Source organism: Capsicum annuum, chromosome 1, assembly GCF_002878395.1.
Source record: "Capsicum annuum cultivar UCD-10X-F1 chromosome 1, UCD10Xv1.1, whole genome shotgun sequence".
Taxonomy (NCBI): domain Eukaryota; kingdom Viridiplantae; phylum Streptophyta; class Magnoliopsida; order Solanales; family Solanaceae; genus Capsicum; species Capsicum annuum.
In genome coordinates this window covers 17,309,372-17,319,451 of record NC_061111.1, presented here as the reverse complement: position 1 = coordinate 17,319,451, position 10,080 = coordinate 17,309,372, and the positions used below count along the sequence as shown (strand labels likewise).

At 32.9% G+C, this 10,080-nt stretch overlaps 2 pseudogenes; both read left to right on the top strand.

Annotated features, from left to right (window-relative positions):
- Positions 1–1,904: 1,904 nt before the first annotated feature.
- On the top strand, positions 1,905–3,436 carry LOC124897249 (annotated as a pseudogene).
- Positions 3,437–7,808: 4,372 nt separating this feature from the next.
- On the top strand, positions 7,809–9,271 carry LOC107853610 (annotated as a pseudogene).
- Positions 9,272–10,080: the final 809 nt, after the last annotated feature.

Here is a 10,080-nt window from a genome sequence, read left to right as displayed (position 1 = left end):
TTTCATCTTAATAACGTTAATTTAATATAATACTACTTCCCTTAATAACCTTTTATTAATAACGTTTTAATAACGTTAATTTAATAACGTTTTAATAACGTTTTATTAAAACTATAATTTTATTTATTTATTATTAGTATAGTTTCATCTTTGAGCCGAAAATAATGAAAAAATAATAGTGAAAAGTCATTTAAATATATAAAAAGGAATTAGTAAGGGCATAATAGTTATTTACCCTCTTTTTACTGTTGGAATGCTCAAATTTTTAGCCCGACGTGCCCAGTTTTGCTTGTACAATACGTGTTTTGCCACATAGGATCGGATGTCATATTTGTTCAGGTTTTGAATAGTTAAAGGTCCTATTTGTGCACTATCAAAGTTTAAGATCAATGTTATAATTTGATGTTAAGTTTAGGATCATATTTATGTATTTGTCATATATTATTTTCTTTTACCTAGCTTTGAGCGACGTTGCTTAAACTTTTCAAATGCATTTCACTTGAACAGTTTCTCAATTTTGACTTCAACTAATTAAGGAGAGCTCACTTTGTGTTTCAGAGAAATTTGTCTTTCCTTTAAACTTTTGTTAATTTCGTTCCCTTGTACTAGTATTTAATTAACGATAGGCATCAACTTTATCAGTTGATGTGTTTTATTTTTCATGAATTATAATCTATATCGAGAGATTAATGTAGCTAAGCATTCCAAAGAGCCTAAAGCAAAATGACATGATGCTGCTAAAGTTTGGTGGAAGTGGGCCTGTAGACCAAAACAATAAGGGTCAGGTAATTACGAAAACAAATACTGTTTTACATGTGAAATTGGATATAAAATATATTACTATAAATTACGTAGTTTTTTTAATCATAAGATTGATGTCTTCTTTCTGCTATGAATCAAACACAACAAAAGAAAAGAAAAATAAAAGTCTTTGTCCTGATTATGTGTACGTAAATTTGTCAGCCCAGGGTGGGTGGTCGTTAATATTGTAGTATTATTTTCAACTCAACATGAGAAAACAACAAATATTTCCCCCCATATCGAACACACATTTGATAATCCTCAGCTATTCAGGTCATTTAGGGCTTGTTTGAATTTCATAATTGGCCTTTGACTTATTTCTGTTATTTTAGTTTAAAATAAATATTTAAAATCACTTTATATTTTATCCAAACACTACAAAACTTTGTAAAAACACTTATAAGTTAATCCAAACAGACTCTTAGACACGATGATAGATGAACTACTAATTATAAAAGTCTCATCTGCTCCAACTAACGTGTTTTATTCCCTTTAATTTGTTCATCAAATAAAATTTCTGGTATTCACGATTTAAGCAAAATCACGACTCTTATAATTAGGCATAATGTATAAACATGTCCTTTAACTTTGCTTCAGCTTATATCTGTGTCCTCCAACTCTGAGTGTGCACAAATAAGCGCTTAAACTTATATGAATATGAATATGTAGACACATACGTTCCATGTAACGTCCTACATGGACAATTTATTCCCTATATGGCGTCCTAAGTGTATTATGCCACCTTGAACACATGCAGTGGCCGATTTTGCAATTTAATATCATGGGTGCTCAACAATATTTAGTTTGGAAATTGCTACATAGAGTGGGTGTTCAGTCAATATATTTGAATAGAATTACTATATTTTGTATATAATAATAGTGTTTGTCACAAAAAGTAATGGGTGCTTAAGCACCCATATTACATAACCTAGATCCGTCATTGGACACGTGTGTTTATTTGTCTAATTTTATATAAGTTTAAATGTCTACTTATGCACAATCAAAGTAATAGATTTTAAATGCGATCGGAGGTCAAATTAAAAAATATATTTATATATTATGCCTATAGTTTATTTTGTATTAACAAAAGCAAGGCTGGGACCATGCAGAAATTTCCCCAAGGTAAGGGATTAGGGACTTGAAATATTGTTAGGGCTACTGTGTGAAGTTCTTCTTGTTTCGTGTAAGGGACTTTAACACCTTAAGCACCCAGAAGTCACCTTTTATGTACAAACAATATTAGTGAAGTGTACATGTACATAAGTAAAAAATGTCATCTTATTCCATAGTCAATACCTACGATCTCCTTGTGTGTGCGCATAGTATTATTATATTAGAGAATATAATGCATGTGACAATTATGTATACTGCTGCCAAATAAATATATTATATAGTTAAATCATCTCTTATACTACTAGAGGGGCCTTGTTAATCAGTTAGGAAACCAAATCATACAACAAGAACTAGAATTAAAGAGAGAAATACTACTACTACTATTAAAAGAAGTACTGTATATATACTCTCTTCTTCAAGCAAGATTAAAAGAAAATGAGAATTGTTATTGGAAATCTAAAGAGGCCACCCATCCTGATACCCTTAAAGCTGCTCTTGCTGAATTCATTTCTATGTTTATTTTCGTTTTTCCCAGTGAAGGTTGTGCCATTGCTTTAGGTAAGTCTTTGAGGCCTAATATTTTTATTATATATACGCTAAGATAGTAAACACACTAAAATTGTATTATTAGTTCAATTTTAATTTTTGTATTGGTAATAATTGACAAAATATTGGTATCTTTTGCAGCCAATACGTTGACGAGCGATGGAGCAGCCACGTCAGGTGGCGGGCTTATCGCCGCAGCGATATCTCATGCATTTTCTCTTTTTGTGGCGGTTTCAGTGTCAGCAAATATATCCGGAGGTCATGTAAACCCTGCTGTTACGTTTGGTGTGTTTCTAGGAGGTCACATTTCCTTGTATAAAAGTATTTGGTATTGGATCGCTCAATTGCTTGGATCCGTCACTGCTCTGTTCCTCCTCAAGGTAGCTACCGGTGGCTTGGTACGTAACCACTCCCATGTCTATACACTTTGCTAGTAACTCATGTAGGCATCATGACATAGATAAAGGAAAAGACGTTGATACAACAATCAAATATAAAAAATAAGTTCGAGAGGTGTTTGGATAAATAATTCATGTTGGCTTCACAAAGACAAATAATAAAGTACCTTTTACTATACTTTGCCAAGCTTATTTTTTTTTTTTTTTTCTATATGTATTAATTAACTAAATTTATAAATTGTGCAGGACACATCATCATATGCTCTTAGAGGTGGAAAAACACCATGAACACAATTATTTTCATGATGGTTATGACCTTTCAACTTGTATACACAGTTTATGCAACTATAATTGACCCTAAAAGTGGTGACATGGAATGCATTGCTCCAATTTCAATTGGTTTCGTAGTTGGTGCAAACACCTTGGGTGGTGGTGGTCTTTATGGTGCAGTAATGAACCCTGCTATGGCCTTTGGTCAAGCAGTCGATAGTTGGAAATGGAATAGTCACTGGATTTGCTGGCTCGGTCCATTCGTGGGGGTTAGAAAGTGTACCCATTTCTTAACCTATCGCCAATAGAATCTCTTCCTTAGTGTCCCTGTCATTGTTTATTCATCTAATTCTAAAATACAAAAAAAGGAAGGGGACATTGACCAACGTCCACTTCCAAAAGAACAAAGTAAGGCTAATTATATATAAAACCTATCCAAAAAAAGTTATGAAAATATATACAGGTGAACAAAAGTTGTCCTCCGTAGCTAAAATTAAAGAGAGCTAAGAAGTTAACTTGTAAGAAAATTAGATCTGTCTGATCTTCTCCTTTACCTTGCTTTGAGAGACGTTGTTAAACTTTTCAAATGCATTTAATTTCAATTGAACACCTTCTTCAATTTTCACTTCAACTAATTAGGAAGAACTCTCTTTGTGTGTTTCAAATAAAGTTGTCTTTCCTTTTTTAAATATGTGTTAATTAATCACGTTACAAGAGTTTAATTAAAGACAGGGACACTTCAACTTTCACATTTGATGCAATATATTTTTCATGAACTAGATCAAGAAGTTAGTGTAGATAGGTATTCCAAAGGAGTCCAGAGTTTAAAAGGCAAGTTTTTTTAGTCAAAATTCTAAAAGGGGATCCCAATATTGAAAAATTTCAAAAGGAACAAGGTAAACACAGGTGTTTACCTTGTCTATTAAGAAGTAAATGCCGTCAGAGTAAATGTTAGAATGTAAAGGTAAAATGGCGAGTTTACCTTATAAGGTAAAATGGTGAGTTTATCTTATAAGGTAAAACAGTAAGTTTACCTTATCTATTATCTATATGTAAGTGTCGGCAAAGTGTAAGACTACAAGGTAAATGGAGTCGTTAACCTTATAAGGTAGGATCCCACGTTTACCTTGTAACAACTTTAAAATTATCGCTGCTATATAAAGAGTGTGAGCAGAGGTTCATTTCTTGCATCAACTCAAAAAAATTGTTAAACTTCATAACTCAAAAATTTGTTGAACCTTATTCATTTCTTACTTTAAAATGGATAAAGTAAGAGTAAATTTACATTGGGGTGGTGAAGTTTTGAATGATGGAGATTCGGTGCGATATAGTCGACGTCCTATAATGGTTAAATTATTTCCTTTATCTCTCAAATATGATCATTTGAAAAAGTTGTTTAGGAGTAAATTGTGTATTACTAATCCGGAAGATGATGTGTTTATTTCTGGATGCTATTCGAATTATTTTACATCCAACGGACAATCAATATTTGGTAAAACTCCTATTTGGAATGATGATTCTCTATCTTAATTCTTTGTACCGTTGAAATTTTGATAATCGCCTTAATTTACAAACGCTTGACATGTATGCATGCGTGGAACATTCTACTATTGCTGAAGAACCCACTGACAGTGAATTTGATGTGCGAGTAAGTCAAAATTCTTTGCTCAGAATATGGCTGCCAAATAAACTACAACATAATAAAAATATTATGACTAATGTGTCACAATTTTTTTTCCTAATTTTTGCTTAGTTTAACAACTAACAGGCATATATTAAGAATTCAACTCTAACCTCAAATATGTATTTTAAAAATTTCACTATGAAGTGAATAATGTTAATGACAACTACCATTATTTATAAAGAAACATAATATGATTGTGAAATATCTCTTTAGCAATAATAAAATTTATATATAGCAGGGTCTAGAGTTTATAGTGAAAATTACTACACAATGTACGCATATGACTCTTCGAAGCACAATAGTTAATATTTTGCATGCGATAATAATTTAGCATTTCACCACTCTTATATATATGAGCTTTTTTAGTTGGTGGAAAATTGTGTTATAGTACTACAAACAAAACAAATTAAGAAAAAAATAAAAAAATGACATGATAATATAAAAAATACCTGCTTCTCAGTAAGGTTGTCTAATACATCTCTTATTATGACATGCACACTACGAGCTCATTTTGATGAGTTCTACCACGAGACCATTTACGTGCGTGTGCGGTCAGGACCTCCGAATTTTCCTCGCTCGGAAGCAGCAGAAGTGGTTGCAATGGGACAATATGCTCCCATGCCCATACCTAAAAAAAAATATAATCAACAATAGTTGTCATCACAATAAATTAAGTAATTCAAAATAGAAAAAATATATTATATAATTCACATACCTGTAATAACGAAACAAAACCACTAATGCAGTGTGACTTCTCCATCGACGCACGACACAAACAAAAATAGAGGTACGATAGCACAGCGGCTCCCCAAGCCTGTGTTGATATTGCGGGTAAGTCATGCATGTCAATCAAAAAGTTTGTACTAAATTTATTTTCAGATTTATTGGGAAATATTGTTTCGCCGCACAATAAAAAAAGGTACAATCTAACTCTTCGTTGCACCTCTTCCTCAGTTTCATCAGTTATTTCAATTAAATTTTCTATATATTTCTCTAATCTCATTAAAAAAATTCTATTTCCTTGAAAAAAGTCTAGGTCAGGTATCCATCCTGTTAATTTGATAAAAATTTATTGCCTGTTAATCGGCAACATCTGAGCAGCACCTAGATGAAGAATGAGAGTTCCATCTATGACCATTCCAAACATGAGTTTCATATCTTGTAAGGTTATAGTCGCTACACCCGTTCTCAGGTGAAAGGTATGCATTGCTGGTCGCTACCTTTCAACAAGTACAATAATAAGGAAAAAATCTCAGGGAACAAATCCAACATCTATAACGCTTTTAAAACTACAAATATTAAAATAATTAAGAAGATGAGGATGGAACGGATGATTTCTAACATGTTGCCAAAAGTCATTATCATCACGCCGCACTATCAAACATGTCTTTTCTCCTTTTAATGTGCCTTTCCAAATAGCCTCAGACCGATGCTTATTTTGCGTGGCATATACGTCATACTGTGATGGTCCTGGATACACAAAGTGTTGATATTCCATATCTATACAGAAAGAAGATTAAAATTAGTTTGGAGCATACAACTAACGGGCAAACTTTTTATACATGCATGACAATACTAACTTAACGTAGGTTTAGGCTTAATAAGTTGATATGGTAACAACAATATATGACAAATTAGTAAGCTACAAAAATGATTAATAATATTATACTGCATACTTGATTGTTAGGTATTGAAAAATGTTAAATAAAAAGGTGATTAAAGTATACCTTAAAGTGGAATTTTTTTCATAAAGTAGACTTTGAGCAAAAATAAACACAATTAATATAGATGAATAGAGTGAAATGAAAAAATGAATGAAATGAAAGAGTGGTATATAAAAGAAAATTAATAAGGTAAGTGCCATAGTTTACCTTGTAAGGTAAGGGACACAGCTTACCTTGTAATGCAATGCATTTGAAATAAATTCACCTTTTAAGGTAAACTCACCATTTTACTTTACATTCTAACATTTGCATTGACGACGTTAACTTCTTAATAAATAAGGTAAACACCTGTGTTTACCTTGTCCCTTTTAAAAATTTTCAGTATTAGGGTGCCCTTTTAAAATTTTGACTAAAAAAAACTTATCTTTTAGGCTCCGAACTCCATTCCAAAGAGACTAAAGAAAAATGATGTGTGCGTAAATTGGTCATACCAGGGTGGTGGTCTGGCCTTTAACATCGTAAGTATTATTTTCATCTCAACATGAAAAAAAAAGTATCTTTCTCCATATTGAGCACACATTTGATAACCCCTCGGCCCTCGGTTATTTTGGTCATTTAGGGCTTGTTTGATTCCCATAAATTAGCTTTCAACTTATTTTTATTATTTTAGTTTAAAATAAGTACTTAAAATTATTTTTTTAAAATTTTTTTATGCAAACACTATAATCGTGCTTAAAAACATTTAAAAAAAGTTAATTTAAATAGATTCTTCACCGTGGTTATAGATTAAATTAACTATTAATTATAAAAGTCTTGTCTACTGCAACTAATATGTTTTATTCCCTGTAATTTATAAGTCAAATTAAATGTCTGTATTCACGTTTTAAGCAAAATCATGATTAACATATAATTTATGTATTAACAAAAACAAAAGTGGGACCATGCAAAAATTTCCCCAAAGGAAGACACTTGAAATATTGTTAGGGTACAAACGTGTGATGTTCTTGTTTCGTATAGGGGACTTACACCATAAGCACCAAGAAGCGACCTTTTTGACCCAAACATTAATAAATTATTCTAGTCAAATATAAGTGAAGTGACCATGCGCATAATTAAAATAACATATTTTATTTCATAGTACCTACCACTCTCCATGTGTGTGCGCATAGTATTATTATTATTATTATAATGTTAGAAAATATAATGCATGTGATAATTATAAGTTATATCATCTCTTACACTACTAGTATATAAGAAAGGCCTTGTTAGGAGCGAAAACATATAACAAGAGCTTGAGTTTAGAGAAATAGTACTACTACTAGCACCTCTAATATCATCATATATATTTACTATTTTTGCCAGCAAAACTAAAAGAAAATGAAAATTATTATTGGAAATTTGAAAGAGGCTACCCATCCTGATACTCTCAAGGCTGCTCTTATTTGTTTCCATGTTTATTTTTGTTTTTCCCAGTGAAGGATGTGCCATTGCATTAGGTAAGGTCTTTGTGGACTAATAATTTACTATGTATAGGATAAGATAATCGCCGTAATTAAATTTCGTATATGATTTAAATACGGACGCTACAATTGTACTATTAATTAGTTCAGTTTTAATTTTTGTATCAGTAATAACATACGAAATATTGGTATCTTCTGCAGCCAATATGTTGACCAGTGATGGAGCAGCCACTCCAGGTGGTGGGTTTATTGCCGCAGCGATTTCCCATGCATTTTCTTTTTTTTGTGGCTGTTTCAGAGTCAACAAATATATCTGGCGGTCATGTAAACCCTGCTGTTACGTTTGGTGCCTTTCTGGGAGGTCACATTTCCTTGTTTAAAACTATATTGTATTGGATCGCTCGATTGCTTGGATCCGTCACTGCTCTCTTCCTCCTCAAGATTGCTACCGGTGGCTTGGTACGTAATTCCATTCCCATGTCTATACACTTTGCTGGTAACTCATGTAGGCATGACATAGATAAAGAAAAAAGACTTTGATACAACAATCAAATATAAAAAAGAAGTTCTAGAGGTGCTCGGATAAATAATTCATGTTGGCTTCACAAAGATAAATAATAAAGTATCTTTTTTGAGGCTATACTTTGCCAAGTTTTTTTTCCCCGGTATTTGTGTTAATTAACTAAATTTATAAATTGTGCAGGACACATCATCATATGCTCTTAGAGGTGGAGAAACACGATGGAACACAGTTAATTTCATGATAGTTATGATCTTTCAACTTGTATACACAGTTTATGCAACTACAATAAAGTGGTGACATGGAGTGCATTGCCCCAATTTCAATTGGTTTCGTAGTTGGTGCAAACACCTTAGGTGGTGGTGGTCTTTATGGTGCAGTAATGAACCCTGCTATGGCCTTTGGTCAAGCAGTCGATAGTTGGAAATGGAATAGTCACTGGATTTGCTGGCTCGGTCCATTCGTGGGGGTTAGTTTGACATTTAGACACTTTCAAAACTTATTTTAGCATTTAAACACAAGTGTTGGAAAATTAGGTGTTTAGACACATTTATGACATCATCCATTCTTTCATCCAAACCAACCACACAAGTTTTAAATTTTACACTTTAGTCTCCCACCTCATCCATTTAATATTTGATATTTTCCACCTTTTTCTATATTCCCACAATTTTTTTATATTTCCTATTTTAATTTAGAAAATTGTCCAAGAAGCCACCAATAGGAGCTCCCTTTTTCACCAATAATTTCCGATTCCGCCAACTTTTCCGGCGAAAAATTGTTCATCACAACTTAAAATCTCCATTCTTCATTATTGCCCCCATTGTTGTTCCATCATTTTTGAAAAAAAAAAAATGCAAAATTTTTTTTTACACCATTTCTACTAGCTCGAAAAGCTTTCCAAATCAGCTCAATACCTCATCATTGGATATATTTTAGTTGTTTAGAAAGCCTACACATACATTTTGCCATCCCAGTGCTTGGAGGGCAACGATTATATTAAAAATCAGTCGATTCGCATCTTTGTCCGGACGTATTGATACCAGTGATCGACCAGTCATCGACCATCTATAGACCTAAACGTTGATCTATTATCGAATTGTGCAATCTATTATAGCAGTAGCTGAGGTAATTGTCGTGAGTGGTAATTATATGGGTTCGTGGGAGGAGGGTCCCAACTGTTGGAGGTGGAAATCATCTACAAAGGAGACATCACCCATCTCGCTACGTCGCAATGGATCGTACGACGACATGGTTCGAAGCGTAATTGCGAGCGAAGAATTAGAATGCGAGCCAAAGAACATTGTGATTAGCTATTTAATGAATGAGCGTGGTAAAATACATCCTACGTTTATAAATAATGATCGGCATGTGTCGTTATACATGTTTGATGTCGCTGCCGATGGCTCTAGGTCATTATTGAGGATAAATGTTGTTACGGGGTCTCCGACAATTTTGCCACCACAATCGAAAATCGATGAACATGATTTATTTGAAGATGAAAGTTTGGATGCTCAACCAATGGATTCGAAAGATGATTCAATGGAATTGAAAGATTCAATTTTCTCTGAAGAAGGGGGAAAAAAGTGCGAATTGAGAGCACAAACCAACCACACCTTCTCCA